At 31.5% G+C, this 19,357-nt stretch overlaps 1 protein-coding gene across 2 annotated transcripts in view; it reads left to right on the top strand.

Moving 5' to 3' along the window:
- The first annotated feature begins 4,447 nt into the window (after positions 1-4,447).
- The window catches only part of Calcrl (calcitonin receptor like receptor), a 100,685-nt gene continuing 85,775 nt past the window's right edge, over positions 4,448-19,357 (top strand). For both annotated transcript variants that reach the window (XM_046447449.2, XM_046447448.2), the window contains exon 1: positions 4,448-4,801. The gene's annotated coding sequence lies outside the window, so the exon portion shown is untranslated. The remainder of the gene's footprint in view (positions 4,802-19,357) is intronic.

The following is a 19,357-nucleotide window of genomic DNA, read 5'->3' as shown; positions in this document are numbered from 1 at the left end:
ACAAGATTAATACCATTTGAGATCTTTTGAATCTAATGGTTAAATTATTAAAGAAAACTGTGACTTGTTCAATTAAATGCTACTTCAGTGAAGGTGTTAAATACACATTTAAATCAATCTTTTGTTTTCAAAAGCAAGATCAATATACAGCAAATAAGAGGCATTTCAGAACAAATTCACAGAAAATTCAAACCCAGAGATGAAAAAACATTTTTTTTAATGTGAAACTAACAACTATCTTAGAAATAGCAAGAATTATTTTAAACTCCTCTGGCAAAGGAGATCAAAGTCTTCCCAGAGAGTTACTCACTCTAAGCACTCCCTCCCTCCCTCCCTCTTCCTTCCTTCCTTCCTTCCTTCCTTCCTTCCTTCCTTCCTTCCTTCCTTCCTTCCTTCCTTTCTTCCTTCTATTCTTCCTTCATTTTTTCTTTTCTTCCTTCCTGCTTTGTACTAGGATTGAATCTAGAGGTACTTTACTACTGAGCTATATCCCTGGCCCTTTAATTTTTTTTGTTGTTGTTGTTGTTTTTAAGACAGGGTCTCACTAAGTTGCAGAGGCTGACCTTGAACTTGAGGTCCTCCTGCCTTAGCCTCCCAAATCACAGGATAATAGATATGCACCACTGTATCTGGTTGGACTGCTTATTTTATATTTAGTTTTCTGCAATTTTCAAATTCTTACTTCATAGTGAATATTTTTAAAACAACAGTATTATTTCCCTTAAAATGATAAGTTGCATACGTAATTAAAGTGAAAAGCTGACCTTTGATTTTGGTAATAGACAAGAACACAATCTTTCAATGACCCAGCCATTAGATACAGATTCTTTACCAAATGCGATTAATTTAGCTTTGAGAAGTAATGTGGAAAACTGCTAATATAAATTGCTAGATAAAATGTTAAAAGATCAGGCCAACTTGTTTCCTAGCTAGAATAATTTTTTGATGTAAAGTATTATGTGTTTCTTTTCAAATCATTGGTGTGTGTGTGTGGGTGTGGGTGTGTTTTGCTTGGGATTGAACTCAGGGCCTTGCACAAGCTTGGCAAACTCTCACCCACTGAGCTATACTTTCAGCCCTACTGCTGAATTTTTAATCATTCAGAGTGTACAAACTCTTATTAGGTGAATTAAGTATCCCAATATTAGTAATGACTTTCATACTATTTAGAACACAAATTATTAACTCACAATATCATAACCCAAAATCTTAATAACAATTCTGTTTTAAATGCTTTCTTTGACTTCTTATTTTTGCACTTTCACAGGGATGGCCTGTCCATAATATATTTCATGTAAAAGTGTTTCCTTTTTGTTTTTGTTCGGTTTTCTTATTTTCATAGAACTGTGCCATAGGGATTCAAAATAAGTGGTCAGCTTAGTCACTAAAAAACTAAGTAATTACACCATATTTTTGGCCTAATTTGATTAATTTTGTCAATACAATCAGTAATCCAGAGATTTTGAGTTAGCATCTTTCTGACTGTAAGGCCAGTGCATTTCACATGGTAGCCTGCATTCCCTATTGGGGAATAATGGCACTTATAGGTCTATATAGGACAAAGAGGGTAGGCATAAATCCTGTGCATGGGATTCTGCAATGGAAATGTGTGATTGCTGTGTGCACCATTCTTCACTCCTACAGAAAACCCTATTGAAAGTGCTCTGCATAGTCACATGAAGACTCTGTTGGCAGCATCAGCTGCTAATTGTAGAGAATCTGGCACTTGAGCCCTCATGTGCTTGTCAAGTATTCTGTAAATGACTAAATAGCACGACACATTCTGTTTTTCCTTAACTCCCTAAAACACAACTAGAACAGGGTCTGACTCAAAATACAGGCTTAGTCACTCATCCCACCTCATTGATCATTGAAATATATTTTCTTAGTTCTGCCAGTTTTTTCAAAACACTAATCATGTTTAAGTGTATATTTGAAAGATTTTCCACGTGTGTCTTTTCACATAATTTGGTATACTCAGATGAGCTCTCTGAAAGTCCTCCTACCATTATTTCCTCTGAAGTTTGTAAAAGGCCAACTCTTTTTAATTAATTATTTTATGTCTTATCTAATATCCTTTCCATTCCTTTTTTTATTCTAATTTGTTATATATGACAGCAGAATGCATTACAATTTATATTACACATATAGAGTGCAATTTTTCATAAATCTGGTTGTATACAAAGTATATTCACACCATTCATGGTAAAATGCCAACTCTTAATGATATGATTATTGAGATGCCGTTTTCCTGTTGTTTCTCATATGAATGATATTGACAGAAATTTATCCAAGATCTTCATGGATTACAACCATTGCGAATAGCATTGGACAAATAGTAGAGGAGAAAGAGCATTGGATTACTAATCTTACCAACATAAACTCTAAGCGTGGATTTTACTTTGCTACTATTGGGCAAATGTAATGAATGCAAAAAAAAAAAAAATACTGATTTCACATATTTACTTGAAATTATTTTTTAGTTTTTTAAAATAATTTCAAAAACTACACTTTGATCCTTTTGCAAGGTTTCAGATACTATTCTTACCATGGAAGATGCAAAGACAAGGCCTAAGATTACATAAATGTTAAAACCTATTATTTGATTTTGCTGTGAATCTTAGTGTGGGAACACCAAGACTATAAAACTTTGTCAAGACCACACCAGAAAGGATCTGATCCAGTTCTGGAACTTCTTGTCTCTTGGTCCAACCCCAGTGTTTTCTACTTCTTTCTTAGTAGTTCCCTGAGCAGCATGCTAGCTCCACATCAGAGCTCACGACAGCTTTCACTTAAGCAATATACACACTGGTTTTCTGATTGAGGAGTCCTGGTGGTGTCAGTAATGATTTGCAGCACTGAATTTTCTCCTCATTGGCTGAGGAAAACAGCTTAAAAAGAAGTATAGCTCAATGACTCTCCAAAGCAGAGCAAAAGTAAGCTCTTATTTCAAAACGTAATACTATAAAACTAGATAATTTAAATTATATGGTTATTTTTTATATCCCAGTAACCACAATAGCAGCATAAACTCAGTTGCCTAAAAGTCTTCTCTCTTAGCTATAATTGATAGCAATCATCTACTATATATCAAATTTTATGTTTTTATCATGCTTTTATATGTATTTTTAAATCAAATTTGATCACACTGACCAAAAAAAAAAAAAATAACAGATTCTGTAATAAATTTTCTTCCATAGATCCAGGTCATAAAAATGTCAACAGGAATATTTCATTTCAGAAACATGATGTTCTTTAATTTCAGTTGCCTTTGCTTCTATTCTTAGTCTACAAGAAATCTGGGCATCTCATTTTGGTCCTTAATTGCAATAACTTTCCTATATCTCTGTTCCTCTGATCTCAATTCAATATAATTTGAATGACCATCATAGCATCTTGATATATTTCTAAATGTTATGAAATTTGTTGATTCAAAGTCTTAAAGACAGAAAGGATGTCTACTGTTAGATACATTTTTTTTTCTAGTTCATAGATGAAAGAGATGCCAAGATTAATGAACTTTTAGTATTGTCTGGGTTTAGGAGTTAAAATTATCATTGCATCATATACAGGGCTATATTATAAAAAATGACAAGTACTTTAAGTTTAAAACTTTTTCCCCAGATTTTATTCAACAAATTATTAAACATATTCTGGGCATAATTATATTTGGGATTTTTTTTCTTAAAAATTAAATTCATTATATATTTTGCATTACTTTATAATATTATATGATAAAATATCCATGTTTTCTTTAAAGTTAAAGTTTAAAATATTATAATTTTTACATCATAGACAGTGAGAGTTATACTAAATATTTTAAAGTATGCACAATCATTTTAAAATTATGAATTCTAAAAAAATTATTTTCTCTAGTATTTTGTTAAATATATAGTTTGAAAAAATAATGCATTCTATATGCTCATTGGTTTTATGACACATAAATTTACATTATGGAAAAAGTTTTTAAAGTTTAAAAAGCTGCAAGATTAAATTTCTTGACATAATTAGGGAATGTTGAGGATTAAGATTTACCTATCAGTGCTCCAAGTTAGTGAGTTGGATTACAGAATTAATTCTGGTGAATGTTGGTTTTCTTTTTTTTCCATGCTCACTTTATAAAGATGTCTTAGAAGTTTTTCTTGTGATGCTTTATAAACGCTAATTCAACCTAGAAACTCTCTCTCTCTCTCTCTCTCTCTCTCTCTCTCTCACACACACACACACACACACACACACACACACACACACACAAACCCTCCTAACTCCTTTGATTCTTTTATATTCAGATTTCTTTCAAATCACAGGCAGCTTTGTTTGGCAAGTTCTAACAGAACTCACACAAGGTGAAAGCCAGCCAGCTTTTGCTGGTAACAATGTATTCATACAGCATATGATCTCTGTTCAGGCTGCTTCTTGCTCTGGTCTCAGAAAAGAAAGGAGTGCTGCTCCTTTCCTGGGGTATGCTATTTGAGAAAGAGAGTAACCTAACACTAACTGCAGGCGGGGTCAGAGTGATGTAACAGGAAGCTCTGATGTTTCCCTTCTGCTGCTGATCACTTACAATCTGACAACACTTCTAATCTACTCAGAACAACCCCTGTCTCTCCAGCAGAGTGTCACCTCCTGCCTTGGACCATCAGGCTCTGCTAACCAGAGCTCACCCTGCCTGCAGGATCACATTGCATGGCTTTCACTCTTTCTCACCTTGCCTGGGAGTAAATCTCTTTTGCGGAATCTCAGAAAATCAAATTCCATCCTGAGGCTATTTCACCAAGAATTTCCTTAGGAGCTGTGCTGGGTAAGTGCATTATTCAACATAAATATGTTTATTCTGAGTAGTGTTCTCATGTAGTTTCACAGTGTTTCTACCAAGAATTTAGTAAGTGGCATTGAAATAATGTTGAAACTGTCTCATTTATTTCACGTTAGAGAAACCACAGCATATTAACAAAAGTGCACACAAAATTTATTTACTACTGCATATTGTTATTTACAGTGATATTCTAGAAAATAAATTCACCAAATAATAAAAATCTAAATGGATTAAAAGGCATATTTCTGAACAAATACCTTTTTCAGGGAACAATGCCTTTTAAAATTATTTCTACTATGAGCTGAACTTGAATCATGACAGCAGGAAAACATTTCTCCCCCAGGAAGGGTCTTCAAACTTTCCATATAATCAAAGTTCTAAGAAAGGAGTGAAAGGGGTGAGTCCCACTCTGTGCTTAAACTTCAGGTGGAGTTAAACGTAATTAATTTAGATTCATTATATTTACCTTCTCTTCGCCTTTCACTTCTATTTAAACGTGTACCTCTAAGTATTGAACTAATGGAATTTTCATTGTTCATTGCTGCCAAATGTGTTTAAATCTCTTTTGTTAACCCTAAACTGTTTCCATTGTATTTGGATTAAGGGAAAATTGCAAAGGGGGAAAAGAAAGCACCCTAGAGTTAATTAAATGTAGATATTAATTCTTAATTTTAAAACTGTTTAAAAGAACTTGACCAGTATTCCTCTAGGAGATTTTGGGGAGAGGGTGGGATATCAAGATATCTGTGGATAAAGAAGCATAACAGAACTTTCTCAAATAAATTTATTGGGTCATTAAACAGAGAATTAAATTATGTATTAAAAAAAGAACTTCCAGAATAAAACTTACTGAAATGTTGAGATAAGACATCTGTGGATGCTCTTTCCAACAGTACAGACTGTCCTGCACAATAGAAGGAACTAATGTCTATGTAGTAAGTTGTTGGTATAGAGATTTCACAAATTTGTTGAGAAAGAAAGTGAGATATCAGATTTGGGACTAGATTATGTTGATTAGCATATTTTTAAGTAATATGTGTTCTTACCTTAATGAAATTATGTTCCACAAGTTGTCCTTCACTGGAAGCATCCTGGGCTCAATCACTCATAGTCTGGCACAGTAACAGTAGACAATGGATTCATCCTGACTAACTTCTTGGTGACTTTTTACTTGATTTTCCCACAGATTTTTTAACATAATGGAATCTTTGATTAATTTTATATTTGTGATTTCTAAAAGTATTGTGGCTGATTTCTCTCCCCTTTTCAATCTTTAATTCTACTTCAATGTTCCATGACGTATGTGTAGAAATGGGAGAAGTGTTTTAAGAATATGATTTTGTAGTCTTTAGATAATTAGAAAAAGAACTGGAAACAGCACATGACATAACCCAATGTTAGTGGTTAGTAACAAAAATTAAAACAGCATTATTTTAAGTCTGATTATGTTCTTAAAAGGTGGTATTACATTAATACCATATTTTACAATAAAGTAACTCCTCAAACTTTTCTAATAATTATTTAACTGTTAACCCAAAAGACATAATTTTCTTGCATAATTTAATCAAATATACATATCTGTACTAATAGTATAATTCATAATCTTTGCTATCCAAAATATTGTTGAAAAACATATGTAATGTACATTGAGGGTCATTAGGAAAAGACTTATTATTTGAGTAAATAACTGGAAGTTTGAAATAAGCATTCATATTTTCATATAATAAAGTTTGTTTTTTTTAAATTGAATGTCAGAGTATTAGTGCATGTTTTTATCCATAAAGTCAATTTACTTTTCTAGATGGTATTTTCCTATGGTGTCATAAAATCAATACATAAAGTCTTCTACTAGTTTTAAATATGTAAAATGAAACACAGAATTGAGAAATTCTATAACAATGAGAGCTAAAATAGATTTAACCTAAATATTCTATTTTTAAGAGATATGCTTTTGCTTATTGTTTCAAGGTCTTTTTTTTCTAATGTATTTTATCACATGCCAAAGCATTATTTTATAATTTAAGATATCAAGATTCATTTACTTTGAAAGAAAGCAGAAAACAGAAAAATCTGGAAAAATTATAACTGGATCTGAACTTCTAAAAATTATTTTAAATGAATGGCCAAGATATGTGCGCTTTACTCACTGGTGATTCCTAAAAAATATATTCGGGTTTAAATAGAGTCTACATCTTAGAACATATAAGAATATTTACATGCACCTGTGTATACTATACTATGATTTTAATGCAAGTTGGAAATAAATGTCAGTAAAAACTTAAAAATATTATTAAGACAACATATGACTTTATATGCTTCATATTGATGTTTAAAATTTATTAGATAAATACAAAACTAAATGAACTTTAGTTAACAACATTATTCCATACTTCTAACTTAGATCATATTTGGAACCCACATAGCAATAATTTGTTATCAATTTCACTTCTATGTTTAAATTTTGATAGAAATAATTTTTGTACATTGTTTCAGACCTTTACAGAAAACTAACATAATTTTAAAGGATCAACATAGTTACTCACTAAACAAAACTTACGTCATACTTTATGACTTTGAATGGTTCTTGGAAAAAATAATTCTGCTTTTAAAAATGTAATAACTGTGATGTCAACTTTTAAGAATATAAATATATTCAAATCACATTTTTGTAGTCTTTAGCTTTTCTTATCTTTGTTTAGAATTAAAGATGCTTTAGACCCATAAACATAACCATATTATTACAACAGTTTTAATGAAAAATACTCAGAAAATCAAGTTTGAGGTAAGTCTTAGTTCTTGACTTAATCAGAATGTGAGCGATACACTTAATAAGATGAGCAAATAATACACAGCTATTTAAAACCATTCTCTGTGTCTGGTTTTGAAGTCTGTGAGTGAAATGCAAACCGTAATTTTTTAGGAACATATATTTTTTTACCAAAGTATTTGCACTATGTAATATTATTGAATTATGTCAAGAAATCTTGTCATTTAATATATGAAAACTTTCTGATGCAGTTGTGTAGAAATAAAAATTTACAAGAAATACAAGTTAAGTTTGGCATATGAACCAGATACCTTAGTTCTTTCCCATTTACTCACATGGACGCCATTCCACCAAAATTATTTCATCAAGAAGAGTTATGCAACTCACAGATATCTAGGTAGTTTTCACACCATAATTTTAGTTTATCTACTTTTAAATTGGTATATAATTTTGGAGATATATAATTTTAGCATAAAATTGAAAAGATAACAGGTAGAATACAACTAATAGTAAAAATTTGGGATATAAATGTGATGCAAGCATGATATAGGAAAAAAGAACATATGGGATAATTGAATCAATAAAACTCATTTAACTAATAAGAAATATATTTTTATGTCCCTAGTAATTCCAATTTAAACAAAAAAGTTCTTAGTAAATTTATATTATAATTTTTTCACATCTAATTAGGATTATAATTTTTTGTTAAACCAGTTTAGATCAAATAATCTCTGAATTTTTCATATTTGAATAATCTTAAAATTATTAATTTATTTTAATTTAATAATATGTCTTATTGAAAAAGAAGAAATGTATTTAATTTTAAAGACCACCCAAATCTTATTCCTTTCTATTAAAAATAAAATATTATTTCTGACTGTGAACTGAGTAAGGATATATTTCCTAGGTTACTAGATAGAATTACTATCAGGTTATAAGTCATAAATATTTCCTAGTACATATATCTTCTGTAGTTTTCTTCAATTAGTTTCTTAACAAAAGGTTTTATACAAAACTAACATGCTAATATATTATTGTTGGCAAAAAGGGTCAAAATAATGCATTTATTTTAAAAATGTAAACAAGCTTTATCTTTTTAGATTTTCTTGATTTTAATTAAATGTATTCCTCATATCTTTTTATCAATTAAAAGGACAAAAATCTCAACCCAACATAAGCAAAAATAAATAAATAATAAATAACATCTATGATATAGTAAGTTGTAAGTTCTTATTTTATTAAGATAGTTGGATAGAGTCCAGTTTTCAGAGCAACCTTATTCCCATTTTAAAAAAAAATCTTTATATGGTATAAACTTTTAAACAAACTTGTAGTCATTATCTATTCATGTTGAAGTTAATCTGAGCTCAGTTGTATTTCTCAAATAAATTACAGTGACTTCTGTGTGTATCATTTTAAACATTAGTGATATGGTAATATGGCAACTGAATGATTTTTTACAAGAGTGTTCTCTTTCTTAGTCAAATGGAGGATCAATAGTCTATTCTTGAACAGTTAACTTTGGTCTTATCAATTAAAGCTTATATAAATGTCTTATCCAAGTATTGATTTCAAAACTTTCACAAATGAGTCCTAATTTGAACCCATGTTCATTAATCTACCTAAAATCAATTGTTAATTGTTAATGGAGATATGTTGCGTATAAATCTCAATTTTACTTCCATTTTGAGGGTACTTTCGTAAATTCCATAAAATAATATATTGTCTTTAATAGGAAATGAGGATTAAAAAGTATCATCAATTCAAAACTGTATTTTTTTCATAATTTTCTAGATTTTTTTCTTTATGTGAGGCAAAATAGTTTAACTTAATTAGTGGAAACCTAATATTAGAGAAACATGATTAATATTTTATTAATAAATATGCATGTCTCTTGAAAATTTATCTCAATGATTCTTTTGGGGGAGGTTAAATCTTTTCTAAAAATATGCCAATATACTTATTTAGCTAAGGAAAGAAAAGCTTACATGTATGTTTTAGAAACTCAGGTACATGTTGTTTACAAAAGTATAACCTACTGGACTTTGGTTTAGCTCACTCAAATTTGAACCCCAAATTCACCACCTAATAGCTCCATTTCACATTTATAAATGTGATAATCATACTGCTTTATAATATTTCAAATGTAATATGTGAAACCATACATGAAACATGTTTAGCAGAGAATTTAGCAATTAGTAGATATCAATAAATTTTAGTAGTCATCCTAAAACTTTTGTGAATAAGACTGGGCATGTAAATGTTTTTCTATGCAAAAGTTTATTCACCAACCAACATACAGACAATTAGAATGCAATGTATTCATAAGACAAAGAGTAAAAACAAGTGGGGTGTATAACTATAGATTCAGAATGGTCATCCTTTTGTTATGATATAAAATATGCCAATGCATGATAAAACTGATGCTGCTGATTTCTATTTCTACAGAAATTAAACATTTAGAAAATACCTTCATATTAACAATGGTAGATGATATATTATGCAGAAATTATTGTTTTTTTCTATTTGTATGCATGAAACCCAATGACTTGCATGCCCAAAGTCAAGCCTCACAGGCAAACACTGGCAGCCTACTAACTCTAAATTCTAAACATTTTGACCAACTGTTGTCTATTTTCTATTTTTTGGCCTCTTATTACTGATGTTATATGAAGTCAAATATGAATACTGATTCACCAAATGTAATCTTTGGTAAAACAAAATGGAAGAATAAATTTTATTTGTTACTTATTTGAATTTTGTGTTAAATAGTATGTAAGATGTGAATTTAGAAGACTGAGAAGACATTTATGTTGTGACTACTATAACAGCTGTGGGAGCTCAAAATAAAAACTTTGGAATGATCCAATAAACTCAATTTTTAGAGTTCCAAGTTTTTCTTGGATTTTTCTTTTTCTTTTCTTTCTTTCCTCCTCCTCCTCCTCCCCCTCCTCCACCCCCTTCTCCTCCTCCTCCTCCTCCCTCTCTTCCTCTTCCTCCTCCTCCTCCCCCTTCTCCTCCTCCTCCTCCCTCTCCTCCTCTTTCTCCTCCTCTTACCCCTTCTCCTCTTCCTCCCTCCTTCTCCTTCCTCCTCCTCCTTCTCCCCCTCCTCCTTTGTAAAAGTGTCTATATTAAAGAGACTTTTTACTTCTTACTACTACTGCCTAGTGGTAAACACATATTTTCTTATTTATTACTCTTCAAAAATGTAAAGAAAAAGCACCTGTGCAATAGAATAACACAGGTTTGGAAGACAATCTACTCTGAGTATTTGTTTTTGAATATGTATGAATTTGATTCACTTTGGGATTGTAATTAAACTACAAATTCTTTCTCAAGAAATATCAAACTAATTACATTCAGAGGGAGACTCACATTTTCTGAATAGTTGCATGAGTTTCATGGGATCTCTCTTTTTGATGGATCCATATGCTTTCCTTTATATCACCCATATAGAGCTTTTTCAGAATTACTCTTCCTTTAACCAAAGTAATATCTGTCGTAATTGTCATTTCTATTCCTGTTACAATTTAATACTGCCAGAGAATACCTACATGCAGTTATTTCTATTCAAAGATGTTAGGATTAAACAGCATAACATACAATGGGTTCAAATTCAAGGAAATCATCTTTGTTAAAGTATGGAAGGTCAGAGTTATGTTAGAAGCAATAGAAAAGAAGATATTTCAGAATACCATAACCAAGGCAAATGTAACTGTGAGCCAAGTAGGATTCATTGTATTGCTTTTTATTTCAGAAGGTTCTTAGATGATTGCTCAAAATATTAAGGAAAGAAAATAACTGATTTACCAAGTGTTGACACTTCAGAAAACACTCTATGTAATACCCTGGCTACTGATTTTATGACAAGATGAAAAAGTAGAGTGGCAACAGCAGCATGGACTGAGTTCCTACCTTGGATCTGTGTTCTTTGTGTGCATGGTGGAGGGAGGTGATGTCCTCCAGAGCAGAGGGTGGTCCTGATTACCTCACCACCAGCTCACAGCATGGGGCATCACAAATGCTTGTGAAACTGAGACCCATGCTCATAAACTCTTTTTAATCTTGGTGTATTTATTTTGAAGGATGTAGGGTGGATGGAATCGGTCCATTGAATATAAATATATATTAATTTGATGATCAAAAAGACAGTCTCTTCTAATAACTTTTAAACCAAAAACATGGAACATAGTCTGGCAAATGCTTTGGGCAGTTATAAATTTAAGGAACATAGCTGTTGTTAGGAATTGAATTAATTAAAAATGAAATATATTGAGAAAAACTATTTTGAAGATTTCAAAGCAGTTTGGATATTATAGATCTTAATATTTGATCATATCTCATTTGAAGGCCTTCCTTTTCAAATTAATAAAGCTAGACACTAGTCAAAGTTTTATTCTTAAGAAAATCACTTTGTAAACACATCTATTTTGTTTTCATGATTAATAATTTCTTATCATTAAATTGATACATTCGTATTTAACAAACCAGATTCTATCCAGCCTATTTGGTTCAAAATTAATGTATCAAAATTAACAAAGAGTTTATACTTGAGTTTTGATATAACACAAATATCCTTTAAAAACATCCAATAAGTGGATACTTTTTCAGACAAATCTTGAAAGATAAGTTTATTCACTGAGTTCTCAATGGTCTCAACTCCAATACTATGAAGAACCCATGTTCAATACCTTTGATGCTACATGTAGCTGCTGAAGCTAGAGATCCAGGTGTGTTTTTAAAAATCTATTTAATAGACTCTTAATTAAAAATAGTAGATTCCAGCTCAATGTGTCCTAAAAATGTTTTATTGAGTCTGACCATGACATAAGTCTTGAAATGGCATGTGATTTAAAATAGAATAAAGAATGTGAGCTCTTTACATTTGGACAACACTCAGCTCTAATTACCCCAAATAATAAAGACTTTAAGTATTGTCCTCCATCCTCATCTACATTTTCTTTTCAGAAATAATTACATACTGGTACAACTATGGAAGATAAACAGTCCTTAAATATAATATACAAACTTCCCTAGCTGGATTTCTATCACAGTGTATCAATTCCAATTGTAAAAATTATTTGGAATAAAATAAATTTTCAACAAGCAACAAAGGTCATTGTGTATTGCCTCACATAAGAGTATAACAAAAGTTTTTTTTTTTTTAAGTGTACAACAGATGTCAGTAAGAGAGTACTAATGTGAATGAAGTAGCTGAGTATATTTCCAAGTTTATACTTCTGCCCTTTCTGTAATATTTCTAGGTATTTCTTTATAGCAGTCTCTACTTCATAGACAGCTGAATATTTGCATTATATTATTTTGTATGCAGCACACAATATATGCTGCAGGTGCAATCCTGTAGGTGCTAGAATCATTGCATATTTCCAAATATAAAATAATCACAAAATATTCATCACACATGTACCATTATAGCATTTGAATAAGAAAAAAATCCTAATCTTCCTTATACATGGGCCTGTACTTCCTAGATTACAAATATTAGGGTTTCTTCTTCCTCTTGTTGAGTTCCTCAGTTCTAGACAAATTTCCTTCTTGCTAGAACTTCTGATATGAATTGGCACAAATTTAAAGGAAGGTAAGTTTATTATCTAGAAGTGGTTTCTTTGGGTGGAGCACAAAATATTCTCCTTGTAGATATCAACATGCTTAACTCCTCCACCTCCTCACAGTGTCGCCAAGACATAACCATTTCTATGGGGCCTACACTACCCAGTATTTAAAATCAGCTTACACTGGCACTGCCAGAATCCTCTTGCCCTCTTCATGGATTTTAGTTTGTTCCAAATTCTTTTTATAAGGATAAGCACTTTGCTGCAAACCATTTAATACAATGTACATATTCATTATATAATTGCTTATTTTCTGTCCATTCCACTAACATGTAAGCTCTACAGGTATAAAGATTTCCACCTGTTTTTTCTTACTGTATTTCAAGCATTGGTATAAGTGCCTTCACATAGTAGGTGCTTAAAATTTGCTTAATGAATAATGAAATGGATGAGTAGGTATATCTTATAGCAGTCTCTACTTCATAGACAGCTGGATATTCACTTTATATTATTTTGTATGCAGCACACAATAGATGCTGCAGGTGCAATCCTATAAGTACTAGAATCATGCATATTTCCAAATCTAAAATAATCACAAACAAATGACCATTTTATAATTCTTAGGTCAACCTAATATTTATCCCTGCACTGTCTTTCTAAGAGTGATTTTTCTAAATAGTACAAATGAGAATGTTGCTCAGTATTTTAACACAAAATTTTGAAGCCTTCCTCAAATGGCCAACAGTGGCTGGAACTGGCAGAATTTCTTGTTGAAACTGGAAATCTTGCCAACTGTTGCCTCCCAACCAAAGCCATGCTCCATAACTTATTGCCTAGTGGACAGTAGCACAGAGAGTCTATAAAAGGAAAAAAAAAGACTAAAGTTGAAAGAAAGTAAATTGTTTAAAATGCATATATGGTAGAATACAAACTATTTAATTAAAAATGCATATTTGATAAATATTGATTACTAAATATTTGAAAATAATTCTTAAAAAGTAGCTGTCAATGGCCTTTCATCATCGTGTAATTTTATAAGTTTTGACACTTCAAGCCTAAGGACTAATTTATAAATTCAATCATATATATCTGTGTCTTAATATAATCATGACTTGTTCGAGATTCTTACAATGGACTTCCAAAAGATATATTTTGTGAATTGACACAACTCACAACTTATCACAATAACCATCTTTAGCAATTTAGATTCCCCATTTTTGTTTTTGAGAATCAAAGAGCTAACTTTATTGTTTTCTATTAAAACAGAATTTCAATCATTCATTTATCAATATCAAATAATATATTTGTGATAAAGTTATGATTGCAAAACAAAGAAAATAGTATCCTAAAAAAAGATGTATTTGTTTTAAAAATTAGTCTACAAAATTTGTTTCTGGTATGCAAGAATTTCTGTTTGTTTTTGTTATTTTTTTCACTATTATATCCTAAAATCCTGTAGAGGTGCCTACACGTATGTATGTATGTAACAAAACAATCTAGTATCATACGGCACATAATCTTTGTCCCAAGTAGCTTAAAATAGAAAATAATAATAAAACATAAACTTGGCTCTAATTATAATTTAAAAGAAGAACAAAAATTTCTAATTGTAGTGGATTTGGTGAAATGGTAGAAAATATGTGTAAAAATAAATTTCATGTAAATAAATCCTTGACAGAATTTTCAGGTCAATTACTTTACCCTTATAATTTGAGGGCAAAGATTTCTAATTTCTCAGTTTGCAAAGCCACTCCACACTCCCTCAAGCTAGTACTGGTACCTACAGTGACAAATGGGTGCTCCCAATATTCTTGTTCAGAAAAAGGCAGTGCCAGATATCTGTTCCCTCTCATCAAGATTCAGCACAGGAAGCAAATATTCTTAAGAGCCTTCTCTAACAAATACTATTTGTAGGTTGCATATTCTATTATAATGGTCTAATACTAAATTCAGTATACAAACTTTGCTATAAATTTTAAATACTTTCACTACTTAAATTCCTTCCTCTTTGCATGGTTTTGTTTTAGTGGTCTTTCAGCTTTTCCATATGTTGGCTCACCATGACTATGTCAAGTATCTATTCCAGGAAATTGGTACTAGGAATAGAAACATGGCTAGCTAGACTTTACCATGAAATAGGACCTTAATTTAATTTGTAATTCATGATCTTGCCAACAAAAGTTTTTAGCAATTCTCTGATAAGTCTCATTTTAATTAGTTCCTTCTTATAACTTGTTCTTAACTTCAGATGTTTCTAAAGAATTGTTTACATGTATCACATTTTTACTCACTCTTTTAAGCAAATATTTGAAAGTTTTACACACCCAACATCTTTCTCCCTTCAAATACATCTAGAACACCACATTTTGTTGTAGCTGTGGTAATGGGGTCTTTGGCAGATGGCAAGGGTTAGAGGGCTTGGAGATTCACAAGAAAATTGAAATTAAAGGAAAATATTAGGGAGTGGAGCACCAACCAGGAAAACTGATTAGGTTTCAAAAACTTCTCACCTCGAAGATAGAAAGTTTTCATTGTAAGAAAAAAGTTTACTTAGTAATTATTGCTGTGTCGAAAGACATATAAAACCAAGTTGAGGCTGAAATGTGGACGTAAAAGAAATGAAAAGGGGATTGAGCAGAAAAAAGAGAGGAAAAGATAAAAGAAAAGTCTACCCAAGAAGATAAACTGGTTTAAATAAGATATTTTCTTTGTTAGAATAGTTAGGAAATAACCAGGTATGGTGGTGTATGCCTATAATCCAAACAACTAGGGAGGCTGAAATAGGACTGCAAATTTGAGGCCAGCCTCAGCAACTTAATGGACCCTGTCTCAAAGTAAACAATAAAAACGAGTGGGGATATTATCAGTGGTAAAGCATGCCTGGGCTCAATTCCTACTATTAAAAAAAGAAGGAAGGGAGAGAGGGAGAGGAGAAATAGGGGAAAGGAGGGGAAGGGAAGAAAAGGAAGGGGAGAGGAGCAGAGAGGAGAGGAAAGGAACAGAAAGGAGAAGAGAGGAAAGGAAAGCAGGATAGTTAGGAAATAAAAAAAATTCCAATGCTGAACCACATCATTTAAGATGGCACAATTCTTCAAATATATGACCATGGCCAAGGAGTACTCTAAGGGATACCATTTCTAGTTGATGTGTAAAAGTCTTTCAGCTGCTTACTCTAAAATTTGGGATGAAAAACTTCATCTGCTCTTTTGTTTAGGAAATGGGGTTGAGTGTTAATCCCAAGAGTCACTCCTTGGGTCAAGAGCTGAGAAGTGTTTATTAAGAAGTCATGAGAAGCAAACATCACCTCTTGGGTGGTAATCATTGCCTTCATGTTCAAAAGATCGAACCCAGTTGCTCAAGATAATGACTCTACTTTTAAGTGGAGGGGTCATAGACTCTAACCTACTGACAAGCCTTAGTTTTTCAGAACAGTTTCCAATGGTTAGCCCAGAAATTGAGCTTCATTAATTCTATCATATATAAAGGATTAGAGCTGTTTGGTAAAATGAAAATCCCTCATTCTAAATCAACCAGATCACTCTGGAGCACACAGATGAAGGTGGCACTCAAACAATTAATGGGAGCCCCACAACAGTTTTCTCTTTACTGAACTCTGTATATTGTGAGAATAAGACATTAGGTTCAATCATACAATGACAAAATAAACAAGTGAACAAGGCATGTGTTTAAATCCAGTGATACTAAGTATTCATTCTTATTGAACTACCTATAAATAACAAGACATTTATAACACTTGCTCTTTGTTTTGTGACTCCGGAGCATACTTTTCCTGTCTGAATTATTCCAATTGAAAAGTCTCAGGAACTTGGTAAGGGTACAAAATACAACTTTAAGTCAAACCTTTGCCATTCTGACTGGACTTGGGAGCAAACACACACACACACACACACACACACACACACACACACAGACATTCACACCCCTATGCTTTGATTCAAGAGTCTGTCACAATTGGTGTCCTAAAATTCCATCCATGTTTACTAGGAAAGTAACCTGAAATAAAATAGAATTTGCCAACCTAAATCATATTTGTCATATATTAAGTGTACAAATTCTTCATGTGGCAATAGCTCTGAAATCATATAAGGGGTCTAATTTTAATATTCTTATAAAAGGAAGTAAACTTTCAAATTGGATCAGTATTGTGTGAGGCAGCTCCTTCTCCCACCCCAATTCCCCAACCTGTCCCAAATATGTTATATTTTCATATGTTTTGACTCATGGATTCAAAGCAAATATTTGATTATAGAGTAAGAAATAATACTATGTATACTTTTCTATAAATTGATTCTACTTATTACAGTTCTAATATATGTAATATGTATACAGCATATATGTACTCTTTAAGCCTCTGTTTGAGTAGAACCCAGCTTGTACATCATATTCTTCTCTGATAGACTCACACATCCATACAGAGAAGTAAACCATTAAACTGAAGTTGCATTAATTATTACCTTGTTTTATTTTATGGCTTTACCACATATATATGTGTCTCTAAACAATATATTAGCTATACTATTTTTTATTGTTACTTTTATGAAAGTGAAACCATCAGGAATATATTCTTTGGGGCTATTCTTTTTCATTCAGCTTTATGTTTTTGAGACATATCATTGTCAAAATGTGCAGCTATAGTTCTTCTCTTCACACTGTTGCTGTGTTTCCTTGTATGAATGTATTGGAATGTAATTGTCCTTTGTCCTGCCGAGGGACATTTGGATTGCTTATACCATTTGGCTATCAGAAACAAGGAAGCCACAAACATATTTTCTACATATCTCCAAGTATTCAGGTCTCTTGAATTTCTTTAGGGAATATATTTATGAGAGGGATTTCAGGATCCCAGCTTTCCTTTGTGCTTGGACCAATTTATCTTCCCATGAACAGTTTGTGAGGTTTCCATTGCAGCATATCCTTTCCAATGTTGTGTAATATTGTCAAACTTTCTAATTTTTGTCAGTTTGGTGGACATAATATAGTATCTCATTGTGGTTTTAATTTGCATTTCCCTGATTATGAAGCGAAGTGATTTTGTATGTAAAATGAATTAAAATTTTCCTCCAAAATAAAACATTTGTTTCTAATTGAGTAGTAATGACTTGGACTGGAATTGTGGTCAAACCACTTTTTGCTTATAATTATTCAAGAAAAGGATAATCTCTTTTTTGTTGTACAGGGAAGGGAAAGAATATGTTTTATTGTTTTGAAAACTGGGAATAAATGAATGGGTTTCTCATCATAAACAAGAACACAGATGGATAAAGATGGATAACGCCTAAAATTATAGCTCTAACTTTCCATTTCCCGTTTTTCAATAAACTCATCAAACATCTATCAAAATATCCTTTAAAGAGTAAACAGAAGAAGAAAGTGAATAATTCCGTGTGTGTGTGTGTGTATGTGTGTGTGTGTATCACTTTAAAAAGTACTTAAAAGAATTTATGAAGCTTACAGATCTCCTGTACTTGACTGTGTCTCTCTTCTTCCTGTTATAAAATTATTTCTTATATATCAAAACATTATAGAAGACATTGGAGCTTATCTTTCACATAATTCTTCATTTTGGAAACTACTTAACCACATTTCTAGCTATTAGCTGAATTTAGCCAATGTATTTCTTCAAGGTTTTGATTTCCTCAATAAATATACTTGGGTATGTATTTTTTCTTATGGCTTAATTATTGTGCTTCACTATGGAAACATTACATGAAGAAGCTTTATTATTATAATTATTATTTTTTGCTGTATTCTTTTCTGTATTCCCAGGATTTTGTTGATTGTAATTATATTATCCAATCACTTTAGTCAAGCATACTACTTGAAAAAAAATTAACTCTTTCATGTTTTCCATAGTTATATTTATCATTTTCATTGCAGTTTTAATGATGTTTCTTTATAAGCTCTCTTATAGGGTATCAATCTCTTTTATTTATATAGTTTGATACTGTAGATACTGATATTTTTGGAAAAAAAAATTCATACATGCTAACACATAGGCTATAGTTTGTTAATACATGCAAAGCAGTTATTGACCAAAATTAGTTCTTCAATAAATTTGCCGATAATCAGAAGTGACCATTTATACATCCAAAACAAAAAAGGGTAGGAAAAATTCTTTCACAGCATTTTTGTCTGGGATGAAAAATAAAATCTTTGAACTGCACAGAAAACAAATTGTCC

This window comes from Marmota monax, unplaced genomic scaffold (genome assembly GCF_021218885.2).
Source record: "Marmota monax isolate L192 unplaced genomic scaffold, Marmota_monax_Labrador192_F-V1.1 WCK01_AAM20220418_F8-fsc00007, whole genome shotgun sequence".
Classification (NCBI taxonomy): domain Eukaryota; kingdom Metazoa; phylum Chordata; class Mammalia; order Rodentia; family Sciuridae; genus Marmota; species Marmota monax.
The sequence above is the reverse complement of the archived record's forward strand: the minus strand, read 5'-3'. Positions and strand labels throughout refer to the sequence as shown.